Raw genomic sequence first — 19,281 nt, forward strand, 5'->3', positions numbered from 1 at the left:
TTAATTCAAATATTTATCCTTTGGACTTTGCTTTAAAACTTTATTTATAATTAAAATGCTTCTGAAACGCAGTTGATGTAATTGATATTTTAAAGAAATTGACAAGAATGCAAAATTTATGAAGTGTAACAATCGAAAAACCTTAATTTTCTTGTGGTGAGCACTGAAAATAAATGTAGAGAGAAAAGGAAGCAAAAATTTGAAGGGGATTTTGGCTGTCAGAAATACCAAGGTGTTTCGAAAAGTTGGATGCTTTTGAATATACTTTCATAATACTTCAAGGAATTTGGGGGTTCAAAGAGAAAACACTTGGACGTGTACACTAGCAAATACCATTAATTGAGCTTGTGATAACAGAAAAGACAAAAATTATATCATTGCAGATTAAAGTGAAGAGCGACTGGTTTTCGACTATATGTTTGTATAAATTTAAATTACGTTATAGAACATCATGTAATCATAAACGAAAAATCCCATGGAATTATTTGTATATTCATGGATTTATGTAATGATGTATGTGGATGTCACCTAAAGACGTTTTCCCTCTTGATGAAACCAGTCTTTCCTTTCATCTCATGCCTTAAAATGCTTAGCCTCTAAAGACTGATAAAGGCTCAGACCAAGTACTGATGAAATGGATTGAATTGGATTATTAAGTTACGGCAAAGCAGGGCTATCTGCCCTAAAAGGCCTTCGGGAAGAACTTTTTAAGGGAAACCAGCTGGCATACACGTCACAATGAGAAAAACCACGAAAACGCCCATGCAACCAGACCGTTTTCGAACCCCGGAGCGAACTACCAGTGTTCAGCGACTTTACCGCTCGGCCGTTGCTGGCTTTATGGAATGGAAGGCGATGAATTTAATTAAAATGAATGTCAGAAATGCCAAGATGTTTCAAAAAGTTAGATGCTTTTTAATATACTTGCAGAATGCCTGAAGAAAAAGAGCAAACCATTAAGAAGAAAAAAATAAATTTTTGCATAAAATTTAGTATTTTTTTTTTTTTTTTTTTACTTTAAATCTTTTTAATCTTATTATATTTGATTCTTGCGATTTCAAAAATAAAATATTTGACTAAAATATGAATAACATTTTAGGAAACTAAATATAGGATGATAAAATTGTGTAAAGCAATGAGCATAATGTTAAAGCTATTTAAAGCAATATATGCAAGTCATCCTAAGTTAAAATATCGGTTATACATCTTTCTCATTTATATATCTTTTCTGAACGGAACATTGAAAGGCGTGTTAACTGTACTTTACTGTATTTTCTCTTTCAATATATTCAGTTTTCAGATGCATCGTAGTCTAGGACACAAAGTATTCTTCCGAAAGAAATGCAATTCAAATAAGTAAAATAAAACCCTGGAAATTTTATATTGATAAATATATTTAAAATGCTCAGTTCGAAAGAAAAAATAGTAAATTTGAAGACACAATGCAACACAAGCAATTAAAATAAGTTTAAAAATTTAAAAATTACCTAAAATAATAACTGTGACAAAAAAAATTATAAAGAAAACTATTTGAAAAAAAAAATAATAATAAACGATGCACCTTATATTTAAACTACGCGGTTCGAATGGGTAAATAGAAATTTTTAAAACAGTTATTTGAAAGAAACCATGCAACTTAAACAATTAAAATGAAATTCGAAAAAGAAAAAAATATTTAAAATAATAACATAAAAATATAATATAAAGAATATTATTTGAAAGAAAGAACGTTGTGATTTTTTTTCCTCTCAAGGAAAAGGAAAATAGGTTGCCATATATTAAGAAATTCGCCAAGTGAACTCTTCTTGGCGCAACTGAAAAAAAAAGGGCCAACATAAATTTGTGAATTTCTCCGTAAATTTCGCACCAAATTTTACAAAATATCATATCTGGGCATAATTTGAGTCGTAGAATCGAAATATGTAAAAACATTGGCATGTTATTTCAGAAAACGTCCGATTTTGTGTCAAAATACCTATGTTATAATAGTGCTATATATAAATCTAATATATATCCTAAGTCGCGCTTTCGAGACTTGAAGAATGCAATTTGAATTTTGAATTTCGTCAATCGGCCCAGTAGAACGGGAGAAATAGAACTGTCCCCCCTCCTTTTTTTCCCCCGCACTGTATAAACTTTATTCATGAGGAATAATAGAAGTTTCCAAGTCGTCAATGATCCTGTTCAAAATGCTAATACGCCTGAGCATACTTCGAAGGGCACGAAGACGGTGTAAGAACCTTATGGATAACATGGTCCAGTAACTTTTTTTTTTTTTTTTCTTCTTTTCTTTTTAAGTTTCTGTTAATGTTACAGATGACATAACTTGCATTATCTGTTTCAGGAATTACAGAATGTTTTACTTAAAGAAGGATGTTAAAATTTTCCTTCGTAGTGTTCAGAATATGTTCATTTCTATCCCAAACAAATGACATTATATTAATAAAAGACTATATAATATTTCTAGGTAGTTCAATTTTGCTTTCATCCCGTTTTTATTGATGACATAAGTACAATTATCTTGTGAAATTTTTTAATATATCTTTATAGATTTCTTTTGGGGAATATACCTTGACCTCTTTCATATGCCTCAGCAATTCTGGATGCTACTCATAAGACTAAATCTGCGTTTGCTTTTTAATTTAGGTATCTTCTAATTTTTCTGGTGTTGCCATTTAGATGCACAATACAGAAATAATAACGTTATTATATTAATACCAGTACTTTAAGGATTTTGTAAACTAATTAATTCATTATTCGATATAATCGTGTCAATAAAATAAATAAGTAATATTTTAAAATAAATTTAGCTGTACCTGGAGGGGTGTTTTTTATTATTTAACTAATAAAGCTAGTTTTTAATAAAATAATTTCTTAATAATATCTACGGCAGTATCTCTAGTTCAACTCAACTTATTTCTTGTATTTTAAAAGTAACTAATGATTTTGAAAGACGATCGATGTTCATGCTACAAATTTAATTGCTCGGTGGTTTCTATTTTGTCAAAAAATTGAATTATTTCAAAAGAAAAAATTTTCAATTTAAAGAAAAATGCAGTCGAATGCGGAAAGAGGTAAGAGACCACTTTTAAAAGTCATAATACTTGGGGACAGCGGTGTGGGAAAAACTTCCTTGATGAATCGATTCGTAAACAAAAAATTTAATTGTGCGTACAAAGCAACTATCGGAGCTGATTTCCTTACAAGAGACATTACTGTCGATGATAAAGTCGTTACCTTGCAGATTTGGGATACAGTTGGGCAAGAAAAGTTCCAGTCACTTGGTGTTGCATTCTACAGAGGAGCTGACTGTGTAATTTTAGTTTATGATGTAACTTCGCCAGCATCATATCATTCTATTGAAATCTGGAAAGACGAATTTCTTATACATGGTTCCCCAAGAGACCCACGAAATTTCCCCTTCGTCGTGCTTGGAAATAAAGTTGACTTAGGAAACAGAATCTGCTGTCAAGATAAAATTCAAGATTTATTGTCCTGCGACTATGAAGTACCTTGTTTTGAAACAAGCGCTCGGGATGGAACAAATGTTGAAGAAGCATTTCATGCGTTAGCGAAGATGGCGGTAGCAAAAGAGAAGGATGATAATTTATTTAACACATTGCCAGAAGTTATCAATCACACAGAAAACGAAAGGGCATTTAATAGATGTTTTTGCTGATATTAATAGTTGTTATTGTGTTTCGATCAATTAAAGAGAAATTTCTGATTTCTTTCACATGAAGTTTTTATCACGTATATAATTTGTGTTGCATCTAATCTTCCTAAATCTAGACTTGGTATGTAAAATACTAATAATTTTAAATATTAAGGCTACGTGTATATAGTAATTTCTACATTTTAAGGTAATATCGAAGAATTGGAGTTTTATAGCTTTTAGGGAAGTTTCTAATGTTTAAATCATATGACAATTTAATTATTCAGGTATTCTGCATTATTTTACTATATTAAGAGTGTCTAGTTATGATAAGCCTAAAGACCATTTACCAAGTGAAGGCCCACAACAGCGAAATATGGGATATTTTCGTAGCGAAATTTAAGTAATTTCCTTTATTGGTTACTAAACATTATTATTACAGGAAAGTAAATAAATATGTATTTTACAAAAAATATGTCTAAAATCATCGATTTCTGTTGCTGTGAATTTCAGATGAAGTAAAGAACTATCCATGAGGTAGCTTCTTTAGTGATTCTTGATAAACTTCAGACTGGAGAATCACACAAGTAAGTATTTCCAAACATTAACGTCATATTCCAGCTTAATATACATGTTAGGACAATGTTCACCTTAAAAAGTATAAAGAAGTCTCATCCATTTTCTATCCTTATTTGAAGAAATGAACTATCTTGAATATCACGGATTCCATCTCTACTTTGGATGAATGTTCTTTTATCCCAGCTCTGAATGAATTTTAAAATATTCAGTATTATTATTTATAAGTGATAATCCTGCAAATATTGAATTAAATTTTTCTATGATATTAACTGCAGTGTTTCTTCTTTGGACTTCTCGGCCAAGCGATTGCAATATGGAAAAATATGTCAGATCATTTTCCCTTAAATAGCACCAAAATATTTCAACTTATAGCAGACTGCTTTGGTTGAAAACTTTAACTTTTAAACGTTCAAAAATAAAATGAAATTGAGTCATAGAAAGCTTCGCTATACACAAGGTACGACTGGAAGGCCGCATCCATCTTGCAGGCCATTTTATAGGCAGCTTAGCTTTTTATCATTCATAGGCAACCTGTTATTCTTGTGCCGAATAGAGCCTGCGAAATTTATTAATGCAGCCTACATTTTTCCTGAGTAATAAAATTGTAAATTACACACATTAAAAACTGAACAACTTTGGCTAAGGATTAACAAATGTGGACTATATAAGGGCCTTTGAATTCACCCCGCAGTCTAAAAATTTCATACTTCCAAAAGAAAGACTTCCCATTTGACATATTTATCCCTAAAATGCAGACGTAAACAAGGTTCCAGGAAAACTAAGAATAAAACTTAAGAGGATTTAATTTTTTAACCCTGAAATCAAAATTTAAGTTGATTAAATTTCACATTAAATTAGAGTGTTGGAGGATAGAGCAACTAAAAGTTGGGAATAGGTAGCTTTAAACAGTAATAAAGTAATAACGGTTTACAAAGAGCTCTTGTTCACAAACACATAGCACATGCCACTTTAAGAGTCTTTTAATGGGGTTTATTTTTAGAGTCATTAGTTTTATTTCAGAGGAGAAAACCTGAAAATACAGCAGTGCCCTCACCGGAATTCGAACTCCGGATCGCCTGCTTGCCAGACGGACGTGTTTTAATTACATTACGAAAGCATGCGGTAAGAGACGACAAAATACCTGACATTGTTTCACAAATATGTGTGAGGATGGACATTCTTTGTGATTTTAGGCTAGAAATACCTATTGATGTTGAGAGTTATGTGACGAAATGTTATACCAGTTATCTCTTTAAAATTTTATTACAAATATGATAATTGCATGACGATAATATTTTGAGTAGTAATATTTAGAATCGGATTTTGCTTAGTTAGATGCATTTTATTATTTGATTGTGTTTTCATTTTTTTTTTTTTTTTTTTTTTTTTTTTTTTTTTTTTTTTTTTAGTTTTTATCATTTTGTTATTTGAATATTACTTTTGTCAATAACTTGGTTGTTATATTATTAACTTTTAATCAATAGCATTTTGCGTATAAATTGCACTGTTATATGCTGTCAGAATTAAAAGGGTTGTGGATAGGAAGCCTTAATTAAAGAGTAGTCATGGGAAATGTTAATCAATGCTTAATATTATCGTCTGGATGAAATACTAATTCACTGTTTCATCAAGTGTGTGGCAAAATGATATTCGGCAGTTATAAAGGAAAGAACACTTTATCAAAATATTGTGAGTTATATTTTCATTTTTCCAACTGCAAAGCCATCCTAAGAGATTATCAGATCAAACTTCAAATTATTTCAATATTATTCAGAACAGTGGAATCATTATTCTTTGCTGTAATTTACTAATGCAAATTCCAATTTGGTTTCAAATAATTTTAATTAATTGCATAAATGATGTAAATATTTGTAGAAACTACTAATAAAATATAGTTGTTATAAACATTTTATTGTTGATGTTTATATATTATATCAGGGATGGTCAAACTTCAAGACGGTGGGAGCCGCATGATAGGTTTTATGAGCGTTCGAGAGCCGCAAGTCCAAATTTATATCGTTTCAAAATAATGAGACAGGTTTTGAATATAAAGAGACTTGTAAAGTAAATTAATGAATATGTGATTAACGGGATTACATATAAATATGAATAAATACATCTTATATCTACTGATCCGTGTTCAGAAAAGTGAAGTCCCAAGAAAATAAAAATTTCTAACACTTTGTACTGAGCAACTAAGCGTTTTTTCTTCAGCTAGAGAAACGAAATATTTTCTTCCGATTCGCTTTATGCCTCTCCGTTTGTAATTATTGTTGTTTTATTCTAGCAGAAGTAAAATGAATCGGAAGCATATTCATTGGTCTACAATTACATAAAAAGTTTTATTTGAGTAAATTACAAATCATTATTTAAAAAAAAAAAAAAAAAAAAAAAAAACTGAGTGGGTGGTGTTTTTTTTTCTTTTTTTAATCCAAAGGGGCTTTGTCCCTGAAGGACTATTGTTTTCGTTTTGCGATTTTGCGTCGGACTCATAAACGTCGGTTCACTTTTCAAACTGTTGCCACAAAATGTTAGAGTCCTGCATTATATTTGAAGAAATTAAATAATGAAAAATCTGCATAAATGATTGTCTATTTCTCGCATTTTGATAAAACAATGGTACATAGAGCCATCGAATTTTGAATGACGAAATCCTACTGCGAATATGGGCATCTGAAATCTCAAATTTGGAATTTGTTTTATTATAGATTTTATATTTTGTAAAACTTTAACGAATTTTTGATTTACAAACTCAATGCTTTAAAAGCGAGAAATGGCAACGTTATATAGAAAAAAAATACTTTTATCTCCAGCTCGCGAGACTGTGTATATCGGAAATTCTAAAGATATGCTTAATTTAACATTATTTTGCGATATTGCTCTTGAACTGAATTTTATGGTTTAAGTGCAAATTACATGATATTTAATAAATAAAGGTAACACTCAAAACGTTAAAAAAAACGCCCCTTTGGACGTAATTTAAAATCTGAAAAATTTCAGATTTTTTTTATTTATTTATTTTCTAATGTAATTAACGAAAACTTGTGAAAATATTTCATTCAAATTAAACCATTCTGAGAAAACTGCCCTGTGAAAAGTATAGCATTTAATTCCGTTCAGAATGAAATGTTTAAAAATATGTTGTTTTCACATACTTAGGACTCTGAAGTGTTGTAGAAAAACAAAATATATACATTTATATGTATATTTGCGACGTAATTACAAAATATTTACACCCAAACGCGTCAAATCCCATAGAACTCAATGGTAAATGACCCAATGTTTTCGTCACCACGTAGGGATCGCCGGTGCTTCAGAGCAGGGTACGGAGAACTTTTTTTTTTTTTTTTTTTTTTTTTTAACTCATAAGCAGGTTTTTAGAAAGGATAAATTAAATGATACACGTCAACGCGCATTGCAGAGAAACTGTTATTCGAGAAAGAAAATTTATTTAAAAATAGGCTATTAACTTATTTAAACTTTTACTTGAATAGTAACTTTGTTTTTCCACACAATTAACATAAGGCCCAGCATACTGAGATCATTCGAATCTTTGGATCCTAACCTAAGAAATCGTTAAACATTTTTCCCCAGAACTTTGGACTAACTACTTTTACTAATGCTCAGAATGGAAAAATTTACCCCTCCCCCTCCCAGAAAAAAAAAAAAAAAAAAAGTGATTGCAATGTTAGTGGTGCTTGAATAATCAGTATATCTCATGACTGCCCTGACAGATACAATATTTCAGCGTAGCCAGAATGTTTTAGCAATGCGCATCATTGAAAATACTCGAAACTATCTCTCGAATCATCCCGATAACTTTAGACATGGGTAACGAAGCTCATGCGCATCAATGAAAATTCTCGAAAATATCTCTCGAATCATCCCGATAATTTTGGATATAGATAACGTAGTTTATGCGCATCATTGAAAATTCTTGAAACTATCTCTCGAACTGCCCGATAATTTTGGACATAGTAGATAACAAAATTCATGCGCATCGTTGAAAATTCTCGAAACCACCTCTTGAATCGTTGCGATAATTCAGGACATACATAATCTATTGCTAATAAGTCTAGTAGTTCATGCCGGGCTATACAAATGCTTCGTCGAGTACTTATTCCAGCTGTCTACCAGCCGAACTCTTCAATCTAGCTGTTTAATTTCGAGCTGTTTTTCAAATACATGGCAAATCAAAACTAATGTTACAGAAAGGAAACATACCTGTCCCTACTATAAGGAATTTATTTCGCAAATGCAGGTATAACATGAACATGTAACTCTTCGTATTTCTATGGGCATGCACAGATGTTCGATATGTAGACCTTTTGTAACACGGCAGACGTCTTCATAATTAGTTCCTAAGCTCTTTTCAAACAGGTGTGCGGAACCACCATATTGTAACTGTTCGACCCATAAAGGCGGTCATATGACTTACCGGTCTCTTCTTAAATTTCTAAGTAAAATAACTCAGAAGGAAGTTTAAAATAAATTACTGCCATCCTAACGGTTACGCAGTACAACTTTCCATTGGATTACCTAACCTGAGTACAAAAAATAAATCTCAAATGGAGTTTTAAATGGAGTCTGCAGGCAGAGGATACTTTAGAAAATAAAATATCCGAATTTAGAAATAAACTTTTACGGAAGCAAAATTTCAAATTATTGTCTGAAATTTGTAATGATCAAGCGGTGAATCATTTTACAGCTTCATGGAGGACATGTGTCAAACGTACATGTTGATCGGAAATTAGGACAACCGGTGCAGCTGCAGAGCGGCAGGACTAAAGAGTGGAAGTTTTTAGATATGGGGCCGGGAAGCAAAACGCCTCTAACCTAGTGCGAGGTAGAGAGAAAGAAGTTCATCAAACAAGAAATCGAAAAATACGAGAAAATATCACAAGCTAAAGAGATTTCGCCAATATCAATATGCCGATTTTGAAAGAAACTTTGGAGAAGACAGGCGTTTGTGTTCTGTTGATCCCTCATTGCTTGATGCAACGTTATTGATGTGAAGATTTGATGATTAAGGTGAAAGATCTCTATCCGAAATAACAGTATTTGATAAAATGGAAATTAAACATTTTGACTAAAATTTAAATCGTTATCAAACCAGTGATTACTCCAGCGACTTCATATATTTCAGCATGCACAACTATTGATAATATAAATTATGATCTCTGCCTAGGATTACCAAGGAATTATTACGAAAGATAGAGTTTCATGTGGGAAAAGTGCCATTAGCATATTATTATGAATGGTTGAGAAATCTGGGAAGCAATTGCATAAAAATGTCTGACTTGCTGAGGAATAGAAAATTAATTTTGAAGGATTTCCGCAGAAAACTAGGACATGTCTCCAAACCAAGTAAGAGGTTGATAGTTCAGTCTACCAAAAATAAAATCCTCGTAAAATTCTTCCACAGATTAAAAGAGCTCTATATGGACTGCAAGGCAAAACAGGTTTCTTCAGCAGTTACTCGCGCCATTCAAGGACTGAATAGAAGTAGTAATCTACAACGAATAGCAAATCTTCCAGGTGGATCACAACTGTTGTGAACAATGGTATCATAAAGAAATGTAAGCAGATACTGCCTGAAGTAAAACTAACTTGAGAGAAGAAATATTAGGAAGAATAATTACATAAAAATATTCGCATTGCGTTTCAGATTAACTTCATATTAGTGCATTCCGATGAGCATTACCTTCAGATGGCAAAGGATCGCAAGTAGTCCGCGAGCCGCAGTTTCGCAATGTCTGTATTATATTATTAAAAAGCTTAATTTTTAATTAGCTCAGCTTTTGTACTGATAAGCGATAATAGTTACCGATAATAGATGAGAAGCTGATAATCAGTCTATTCTAATATTTATTTGAAGGAAAAATATTTAAGGATGTGCAGTAATCATCATTTGAGTTAACCAAGTTTTTATGATTTGGACCTTTAGTAAAGCTTCTCCTTTCCATTTTCCTCACCAGAATGTAAATGAGTGTAATTGGTATTTAAACTGAAGTTTTGGGAATTTAAGATAGACCGAATTTCTGGCCTCCGCGTGCACGTTATGTTTAGTTTCTGACAGCTTTGATAAGTTGTACTTATTTGGCTTTGCGTTCTATCGCTGGCAACACTTTGATATGCCGATAGATTTACTGAGCCACCTTAGAGTATATTTAATTGTGTTCTAATATCCTAGTTAAATTAGACTTCTTTAAGAGTTAGATTATTGAAGAACTGTGTAGGGACTATTCGCTGAGTTCCGTATGTAAGAAGTCCAAAAAATGGGTTAAATTACCCATTTTTTGTTCCAACTCAAACTTCCCTTTGTTCCAACTTAAAATAAATGAACAGATGGCCCCTTCTCGTACTTACAATAAGCCTCCATTTGGGCAAGATAGAAATATAAAAAAGATAGAGAGTATAAAAGTAATCTAATGCTAACTAAAATAAAAAAGCGAAGTTGCATAAAAGATCCTTATTTAAGATCACCGGCGAATACTAGCAGGCACGTAACAATACAGCCGCGAAACAGATAGCTTAGCCTAGAAGCAACAACGTGGTCGAAAGGCACAACACATTCTCCTACGCTTTTCTAATGAAGTGACCCAGACTTCAGCTTAAATACTCGTTTCTACCCCATTTACATAAATCGAAATCCTGAAATCTCATTCTGGTAGGGAAACGTAGGTGAGAAACAAGAAGGTAAAGGAAAGACTTGTTCCAAAATAAAAGTAACTATTAGAAAAGTAAAGTAAACCGTACAGTGCATTGGCTACTATGTCACGTCTTAACTTGAAACTGACTATTATGTATAATTACATCACCACGTACTGTGGTTGATTTTGTTAGCATAAGAAAGTGCATTTATTTTTAAATTCTGTTTAAATAAACAGGTTTATTGAACGCTTTTCCCTGACTTTGTAGTTACTTCAGACCTAGCGATAATTCGCTTCATATCTGTTAGAGGTTTTGAATTAATTAACTTTTCCCAGGTCAAGTAAGACCTCATAATTATTCTATTTAAATATTTTTCCTAACTCTGTTGCATACATAAGGAACACTTATTCTACAGGAATTCCAGAACTTACAGGTACATTTATGTTATTCCCTTTGTAATTTGCAAAATTTATATTTCCTTTCATAATGAATATTTTAAAAGGAGTGTCAAACAACCGTCAACCTTAGGTTTTAAAATTGTTGTTTAGAAATGGGTTTACCATCGCTTTTATATTTGCAAAAAAATATTTTCCTCTTAATTCAGGTTCACTGTATTCAAGTCGTTTAAGACCAATGAATGGAATGATCAACCTGGTAATTCATTCCCAATTTCAAACCGGGTGAATGGGCTGCCTGCATAAGCTGGAGTGAGCTATGAGAATTTTAGCAAAGGGCTCGTAATTTATCTTACGAAAACAAAATATCAGAGTCTAAGAGTCTACCAGAGAGTGCGGTGAAGTCTCTGAACACTGGTAGTTCGACTTGGGATCTAATTCCAGCGAACGGAGTGGCTGCATGTTTGGTTTTCTTTATGTGTAACATAAATAAGAACCATTTTCCCTAAGAAAGTCCTTTACGAAGGCATCTCTCCCTATAAGTAGATAACCCTCGAGTTGATTTGCTTTAATTAGTTAACCTAAACCTAAAGCTAATTAAATGTTTCACCTTTCAGGAAAACATAAAATGCATATAATTGTGTATAAACGAGAAAGTACCTTTAAAACAATAAATTTTAATTAAAAAATATACGCATTACAAAATATTGCAGAAATTACATAAAATAGCGAATAAATGTTTGCGGCACAAGCTGCCGCACATTATTTTTTTCTTTCACATCTTCTAGGACGACTTAAGCCGAGTGATGATTTTCAAAAACTTTTTTAACATTAAGCTTAGGATTAAATTTTCTTAAACTTTTTCTATTTAAGGATAGAGTCACCAAATCTAAAACAGATTGTACAATCAAACAGTTCTTCCTGTCACAGAAATATTGTTCACTGAGTTCAGACTAACGTACGAAGCTCAGTGAGTAACATATGTTTTCCATTGAATAAATAAACTAGCAAACAAAAAGAAAAAGAAACTTAGAAATTAGAGGAAAATTCAACAAAGGGATCACACGAGATGCTCTACAGTTTACGAAGTATTTTAAGGGTTTCCTTATGAAGATCATTCCTTAAATATGAACATATTTTCCATGGAAAATTATCCACAAAAGCAACTCTTTGTCAGCCAGCCCTCATATGCTCTGCCATATTTAATTAAGTAAATACATTTAATCATTCTTAAAATGATTAAATAATTAATTTCATGTTAGACGGTATGAAGGCTTTTAAAAACTGGATACTTTTCATAAAAATTTACAGTGCTAATTAGTGCTGTTCAGCTGGAATTGGATGGGATTATTTGTTTATAGCAGTGTTTTTCAGGCTTTTCAGCTTGCGACCTACATGTATATATTGCTCACGAAAAAAAAGCGGAAATTCCTAGACAAAAATAATGTGATAATGAAATGTTAGTAAACAAATAGATATAATAAAAAAAAAAAAATCATCTGACAATTACAATGTCATTCGCAATTATAAGTAGATATATGCTTTAATAATCCAAAAAAACTGCTTACTAACATTATTAAACTGTTTCGTAATGCGTAAAACAAAAAAGATCACTTCAAAACTTTTCCCGCCCATGTATTTGTCACCATTTTGGTACCAAGTACATTCGTGTACACATTTTGATAACTTGTAGTATTTCCTTTAGTTTTTAATTTTGGTATCTTTTCTGAATTCTCTATTTCCCCTCGCATTTCCTCGCCAGGATGCAAATTAAGCGGATTAAAGAGAGTATTTAAACGAATGAAACGTATAGGTTAGACAGAGCGTGATTTCTCTAGTATAGCGAACATTTGCTATATTGTCCTCCAGCTGTTAAACTTAGTAGCGGCTACGAATTCTAGCCTTTTAGTTAGTCTATTCTCGGTGTATTGTGCTGAGTCAATCTGTTAGATTAAATGAAATTGTGAAGTCTAGCACTACTTCTTACCATTCGAACTTATTATTTAATTTGCCTTTAAGTTCTCACCGTAAATAGTCGATGTTTTTGTGAGCCCGAAGCCCGCTCCTTTCTGTTAAAGAGTTGTAATAAATAAAAGGGGCTATTTACACCCTTTCCCTGCTGTATTCATTTTCACGACTGTGCGAGAAGTCGCTAGGTCGCAATCTGAGATCTAGGCACTTTGTGTGGTAGCAAAAAGAATTAGATCTTATCACTTGCGCTCCAAAACATCTGTACCAATGGCCGAAAATCAAGCAACATTTGAGCTGCTCCCAGCTACGTCGCAGAATCCACCCACTCCTGCAAACCCAATGGAAGGGTTTGACTTCCTAGTAGACACAATGCGGGCTTCCGCGAAACTCGCTGTGTGAAACTTCGACAGAAGCATATCGGTCACTAACTTCTTGGAACAGCTCGACAATCACTTTTTGCTGTACCCGGTCTGGAAGTACAGATGGTAACAATAACGACCGCCGGCTTACGAGGACAGGTACAAAGCTGGTTCAAGGGGATTGGAAAATTTTTACTGGGTGAAATAGGCAGCCACACATATACGTTTGAAAGATCCAAAACTGCCCTTGTGAACGAAAACCCCGGGGTCCAGAGAAAAGCTCGAATCCCAATTGTACGACAAGTACCAATTTAAAGTCGAAAAATTAACTGAATTCATTTTAAGGAAAATTCAAGCTATTGAATTACTATACGGAAACAAGCCCGATACCGAAATTATTCAGATTATTTTACGCCAACTATTGCCCCAGATTCAAGATTTTATCGAACTGAGAAACCCCAGTACCTTGGAACAGTTGTTTGAGCTGGCGGTTAAATTTGAAAGTTGGAGGGTAGAGGAAAGTATGCGTACGATACGTTATAGCCAAAGGATGAAAGGACAGTTTCGTAGGCCGACTTCAGAAAACTCGAGAAAATTTAACGCAGAAAAAAAATTGAAGACAATAAGAAAAAATTCGGCAACCTCCAAAGTAGACCGCAAGACTCTAAAAAGGGGGGAGGAAAAGCGGCAGTTAAACTAATCCGGAATGCTGAAGAACGAAGGGTACAGTCACCCCGTTCGTATGAAAATCCTATAAATCAACATTTAAACACGGTGGTAAAAAATAAAATTGGGCTTACCAGTCATTCAAATTTTGCTAAATAATGTGCCAACAGAGGCCTTGTCAGACACAATGGAGCAAGCAAATTTTATTTCCGAAAATTTTTTTCGAACGAATTCAAAAAGATATCAACTATTTAGCGTAGAAAATACTGTTACGAAATGTACAGGTACGGTAAGATAGCTTCCCCGCAATGAAGGTTGCCAGAAAATGGCGAGGGAAGGCAGATTTGCCACATTTGGCGAGAAAATGCCCATTTGGCGACAAAATTGTCGATATGTCATAGATGGATGGAGAACCTTCTGGAACGAATTCTTACTGATTTAGCCCAGAATGTTCTCGAACACAAACCAAAAGCTATATAAACCCTGCTGGTACGAGGAGAGTTAGCCCATGTGGAGTACTTCGAGTTGATAGTGAGTGAGTGCCGAGTTGGCCGTCCAGTGCACCGAAAGAGTCTGTTAGTGTATCGCGGTTAGTGCATCGTCGAGAGAGTGTGCTGAGCTCCGGGAACGGCTGAACCGAAGAGTCGGGAGCTGTACTCTAGTCTATCGTCGAACGCATCGCGAGTTGTAGCGTGGAGAGTCTCGAGAGTACATGGAGTTCCGAGAACGACCGAGCAGAGTTGGGAGCTGTACTTTGGTGCTTTGCAGTGAAGCTGTCTCCACCGTTATAGCCTGATAGTGTAAAGGCTGTGTCGCTGATCGCGTCAGCGTATTTATTGTAGTTCTTCGACGACTGTGTAAACGTGTTATTGGAGCTGTTTGAATAATACTGACCCATAAAGTGTGTTTCGATATTTCATCAAATGCTGTTCTCGCTATTCACTTCAAATTCGCACGAACCCCGTAAACGTACGAACGTGAAGTGAAGGGAAAAAACGTAACAAAACCAAAGTCATTGCAGCTCACGGTAAAAAGTGCATATGTATAGGCAAAGCCATATTCATTGTACAGATTAATAATGAGTCTCCAAAAACTATATTTTTTGTTGTTAGCAATGTACAGGCTTCGGTGAATCTAGGTATATATTTCCTTAAAAACAGCTGGAGCTGAAGTATATTTCCAGGAGGACACAATTACATTTCAAATGTAACCCAGGCCCGAGAAAGCTGCGCAAACGCCTGTATTGCATTGAACCACATGCAACCGGAAGAGAGAACAAAATTGGAGGAATTGGTAAGAACTTTTTCTGATTTATTATTATTATTATTATTATTATTATTATTATTTGCAAAGCCAAGAATAACTTAAATTGTACAGCATGAAATAGAACTTAAAAGTAACAAACCGGTAAAAACAAAAACCTTATAGATATGATCGCGCGAAGGAGGAGATAACTGAAGAGCATATTCAGGATGTGTTTTCAAAAATAAAATAATCACGCCTGTCAGAAGCCCGTACGCTATTCCGATTGTGTTATTTCGAAAAAAGAATGACTTAACTGCCACGAATTTAAAACCGTGGAGATTTCCTATAGATAATAGAAAACAAAGTAGCTTAACTAAGTACCCCGTTTACCCACTACCTGTAACTAAAAAGAAATAACAAGAAAGATTAAATCAACTAAATTTATGACCACGCTCGATCTCACCTCAGGGTACTTTTAAATAGCTATGAAACCCGAAGATGTAGGCAAGGGCTGTCTTTATAACAAAATCAGGCACTTATGCCTTTCTCAGAATGCCTTTCGGCTTATGTGGAGCCATGGTGACCTTCCAGAGCATCATGGATATTATATTATAACCTGCCCTCGGAAATCCACCTTTGTTTACCTTGACGTCATAATAGTAACTAGTGAAAATATTGACGAACATATTAAAGATTTAAACGAAGTTTTGCATTATTAAGAGAAGCAGGTTTAAAATTTAATGTAGCCAAATGTAAAATTGAGGTAAAAGAGCTTAGGTACTTAGGCTATAAAATTTCTCAAAGGGCATGCAAACAGAAGATTCGAAAATAATTGCAATAAAGAACTACCCGCCTCCAAACGCAGAGAAGGAACTCGCATAATTCATGGACATGTGTTCTTACTTTGAATATTCATAAAGGACTTTGCACACGTAAATAAACGGCTGTTAAAAGTACAGAGAAAGAAAGCATGGTTTTTTTGGTCAACACAAGCTAATACGGCGTTTGAGAAATTGAAAACTGCTTTAATACAAGCGCCGGTTTTAAAATTTCCAGAGAGGGACGAAAACCTTGAAATTTCGGCGTATGCCTCGGATTACGTGGTAGGCGCTGTTGTAATGCAGAATGATCAGCTCGAGGCCAATTTTCCCAAAACTCTCAATCAAACACAGGATAATTACACGTTACAGCGAGAGAAACATTGGCTGTATTTTTAGCGGAGTCGAAGGGGCATATTTCGGCAAGGCACCGATAACTCAGATCATGCTGCTGTGGGTCGATTTTACTCCGGGAAAAATTTGTCTCCGCGATTAATCAGATGGGGTCTAAAATTACAAGAATACAATTTAACAATTATATATACGCCCGGAAAAATAATTTTTTAACCGATGCCTTATCACGAATAAAATTAGACGCAGAGGTAAAAGAAATAAAATGTTGTATGTTAACGACGAAAAACTCCGATTGCAGTGAAAGTATTATTGCCGAATTACAAACGAATTTAGATATATTTATGCATACTTGCAAGACCAGGAAAATTTGAACACTCGGATATAGTGGCCATTAGAAATAGAGCAGAAAATTATGAGATAATTGATAAACTCTTATTTTATACTAAAACAGCAAATGCAAATAGTGAATTAAGACAGATTAACCCAGCCAATTTGCGGCTTAGCAATTTGGAAGAATCACATGATGCAGAGCATATTGGCGTTAGAAAAACGGTGCAGAGAATATGCGAGGTGGTCTTTTTCCACAACTTCAAAAATCTATTACGGAATGAGTTAAGTCATGCCATACCAGCCAATTAGTTAACGATGTAAATTATAGCCCGGCCGGTTATCTAAATAGAATAAACGTTACTTTTCTAAATTAACTAAAAGAAATAGATTTTTAGGCTCATACCCAAAAAGTGAAAGCAATAAAAATATATGTTTAACTCGCTACCGTCGATCATTTCCCGAATTGGATAGTAATAATCCCCCTTAAAAGAACCGAGGGCCTCAGCTAAAACCGTACCTAATTCTTTCCTACATAAATATATCTTAAAGTATGCTGCACCACTTAGGGTAATATCAGACCCGTATAGTAGCCAAATTTTCGAAGATCTATGTGCAGGGCTTGGCATGCGCCATTTAAAGATGGTCCCTTATCGACCACAATCTAACATGGCCGAGCGCGTAAATAGGAATATTGTAAAAATAATCCGTAGTTATGTAAAAACTTACCACCGACGCTGGGACGGCTGCATTATCGAGCTGGCTTTTGTCCTAAGAACGGCTAAACACGACACTACCCCAAAACTCCATTCGAGCTATTTTTTGAGAGAAAAATAATTACCCCCTTGGACAAACTATTCTTTATGCAGAAAATTTGAGGCAGAATTTAAATTAACTGACATTAAGATAATTATTAATGAAGCAGAAGAAATTCCAATATTGAAAGAGCAAAACAGAAATTATATTATGATAGAAAATGAAGGGTTTTGACTTTAAAGCCGGGCTATAAGTTCTTAAATTAAAACATGCATTGTCTTGCGCCCCACAGGATAAAGTTTCTAAATTTTATCTCAGATTCAAAGAGCGTTCATAATACAAAGAATTTTTAAGTCTGTGTTATTCAATGACTTACCAGACTTCCGGACACATCACAATGCCTTATTCGCCTGCTATGCAGACAGCACCGTTATCTTGTTAAATCCTGCAGACCAAATCATGCTTTAGCTAAGCTCCAGAAGAAAATCTCAGAAATAGAGCATTCATGTGCCAAATGGAAAACTAGCGTACAAGCTGAGAAATCACAGGTGTTGCTTATCAGAAAATTCCGCACTAGGAACAAAATCAATAACATCACTCTCTTCGGGGAACAAGTCTTTAAGGCAAACAACTCAAATTACATAGGAGTCACTTCACCTGGACTTCTCATATTAACAAGGTTTGTAGCAAGGCACTGGGAGTCACTTTACGATTATACCCACTTCTTAAAGATCAGCTTCTATCTTTAAACTGGAAAGGCAAATCTACAAATCGGTCATTAGACCGATCTTGACATATGCATCACCAACTTGAGCGAAAACAAGTAAAAAAGACATTCTGACTCTCCAGAGGCTACAGAACAGATCCTAAGAATAACAACAACACCCTACTACGTAAGAAACAAAAGTATCCACGCAGATCTGAAAATTGAGCAGATTTCAGATTACCTTCAACGAACTAATCAAAAGTTCTACGAAAATGCCTCACATAATAATTCTGTGAAACTTACAGCGATCTTAGATAAGGATAAGAACATCAGTCTCTTTGCAGTATTTTACTAAAAAAATGCAAACTCACAGTCACGCAGTATCACGTTAATCGACGGCCATTCACCCAGACACATTTTATACTCAGCAGCCAAATTTTGTACTGTGTTTTGATGAGTTATAATGCCTCAACGACCACTGATTTCAGTAAATTTAAACTGCATTTAAATTTCCTCATCAAACTGATGGCTTTCTTTTAGTGCTTTGAATAGGATGGATTTTGAATGATCAGAAAGAAGTTCTCGAGTTTGACACAGACTTTGATAGCCAGTTTTCCCGACACTGAGACCTCAGAGACAAACCAATTTGCTCTTAATTTTTATAATCACACATATGTGAAGAGCCTTCAAGAGTGAAGGCTCTGCTATTCTTCTTTCTTTTCCTTCCAGATTGTTATCAGAAGCCGAGTAAAAAGATGTTTCTACATCTTTGACACTCGAGAATAAAATACGATGT

General features: G+C 34.1%; 1 pseudogene; it reads left to right on the forward strand.

Moving 5' to 3' along the window:
• The first annotated feature begins 2,950 nt into the window (after positions 1–2,950).
• On the forward strand, positions 2,951–3,927 carry LOC118203021 (ras-related protein Rab-7a pseudogene; annotated as a pseudogene).
• The last annotated feature ends 15,354 nt before the right edge of the window (positions 3,928–19,281 follow it).

This window comes from Stegodyphus dumicola, chromosome 9 (assembly GCF_044657685.1).
Source record: "Stegodyphus dumicola isolate Sdum_Otavi_A_Nest chromosome 9, ASM4465768v1".
Lineage (NCBI taxonomy): Eukaryota > Metazoa > Arthropoda > Arachnida > Araneae > Eresidae > Stegodyphus > Stegodyphus dumicola.